Genomic DNA, 2,135 nt, shown 5'->3' on the forward strand with positions numbered 1-2,135 from the left:
TAACGACAGCGGCCAGATTGCATTCTAGCTGGGCTTTTGCTTTTCTCATTTCCTCTCTGCACGACCTAACGAGATCCCTGTACTCTTCTTGAGTTGCCTGCCCCTTCTTCCACAAGGGGTAAACTCTCCTTTTTTTTTTTTTTTTTTGACAATAAGTCAAAAATTTTTTGACATTAAGTCTGCTTATACTGTCAGCAAAAGACAATAGAAATAGTCCTGCCCAATCCAGAAGATAATAGTCTCCTACTGCTGCTAGTTGGTTGGGTAGCTCAGCTGACTTCTTGCTCTGAATTTAATTCTGCTGGGACTGTGTTTTTAGGTGAATGAATCATCAATGATGAATCTGCAATTCATCATTGCAGATGAATTGCCACTAAAATTGTAGTCAAGGAGTCCAAGCAGACTTAATATGAAAGGTGACGCTCAAAAATTTTATATTGTCAATGAGGCTTCTTTTTATAGTGTGCTTTCCACATGACTACAGTGGAAATCTATTGCAAACATATGAAACAGTCCCTCTTAAATAGAGGGATCCCAGGTGGTTATGCAGAATTAGTGTTACCATTTAACATGAACGTCTGCTTCATTTCATCCATCCATAAAATGTAAATAACTTTATGTTGATTAAATATTAAATTATGATCACAGGAGGTGGTGATTAGTAGTATGTGCAATAAATAATTCGGTTACACCTTGAATAAGTAGGAAAAATTAAAATAGTGCTGCTCCTATGAAGATGACTTTTTTTTCCTCTCATGTTCCTTAACTGACTGGTAGCTACTTGTAAAATATTGTCACTGTTATCCTGGACAACAGCAGCAATATACTTTATGGATACTTAAGTTGTAGGTATGGGATTTGGAAAACAGCTAGTCCTGCTTTTATATATAGCACACTCTCCACTCCCCAGGCTGACTGTATATAAATGAATATCAATATGAATGTAAATAATGAAACATGATTTGAGTTAAAGCTGTCCATGTGTGAAATGATTATTCATGCTATCAAGGCCAAAAATAGCACTGTGCACTCTAACATGTCAATGGCTAATATGTGCTCCCTACAGGAAGAATATTAGTAAAATCTTTAGAATTCTAATCTTTATCCTTTTTGTTTCTGAAGAAAATCAATGGCTAGTGAAAAATTATAGGATCTGGTTCTGAGGGCCTTTATGAACATTACTTTCTATGAAGTAATTTGCTTCTGAAAACTTATTTATATTCTGGCCAAGGATTTAATACACAATGAGATCTTGTAGGGAAAGGATTGTCTCTTCCCGAGTTATACCCAGCCTTCCTCTGGATGCTAGATTAACTAGACACCCAATTGTTCTGGCCAATTTGTGATTAACATATACGTGAGTGGAGAAATCATTTGAACACCCTTTCCTGGTGCCTGGAAGGGATGGGACATATCCTGGCACACTATAGAAATGGGTAACTGTGGTAAGTTGCACCCTGCTGTGAGAAGTTACTCAAATACTGTGGGAATGGAGATACCTGGGATCCTTATTTCTATCCTACATCCCTAGAGTGGTTGGAAACATTACTATCCTATCTGTGTGCAAATTGCTTGGTGGGAATTTGACCTGTTATTGCAGTGTTTCATCATTTCAGTTGTGTGAACACCCATGTTGTGATGTAACATTAACATCGCTGCATGTGGCAGTGAATAAACCAAAGGATCTGACTATTCTTCTGTTAGTTCCTTACTTGATTTTGCAATTTGGATTTTTTTAAATGAATGTTATTTAAACTGTCTGAAGTAGTATGTTCAGGGTAGGGATGGCATGCTCAATGTAGAAGGTAGCTATAGGAAATTAATTCTGTGACATAAATCGGGTAGTCATATAGTCCTTGCTTATGTATGTAATAGTTCTGTTTAAAAGGTGCTGTATACTATTCTGTGCAGTGCACATTTAGCAAGTTCAATACTACATAGATGAATTTAGTATATATAGTTGTCCTGCCGAAACCAGGACAATAGTAACTCAAGTTCTGGAAGTACAGTGTGTCCTGTATCGGCAAACAGGAGTTAAGCAGCATAAGCTCAACATATGCTTCTAAGAGGCTTCTAAGAAGCATCAGTCCTCCTGGAAAAATGAATCCATGCATGTATTGCAGCAGTGCCTAGGA

Source organism: Aptenodytes forsteri, unplaced genomic scaffold, assembly GCF_000699145.1.
Source record: "Aptenodytes forsteri isolate BGI_AS27 unplaced genomic scaffold, ASM69914v1 Scaffold174, whole genome shotgun sequence".
Taxonomy (NCBI): Eukaryota; Metazoa; Chordata; class Aves; order Sphenisciformes; family Spheniscidae; genus Aptenodytes; species Aptenodytes forsteri.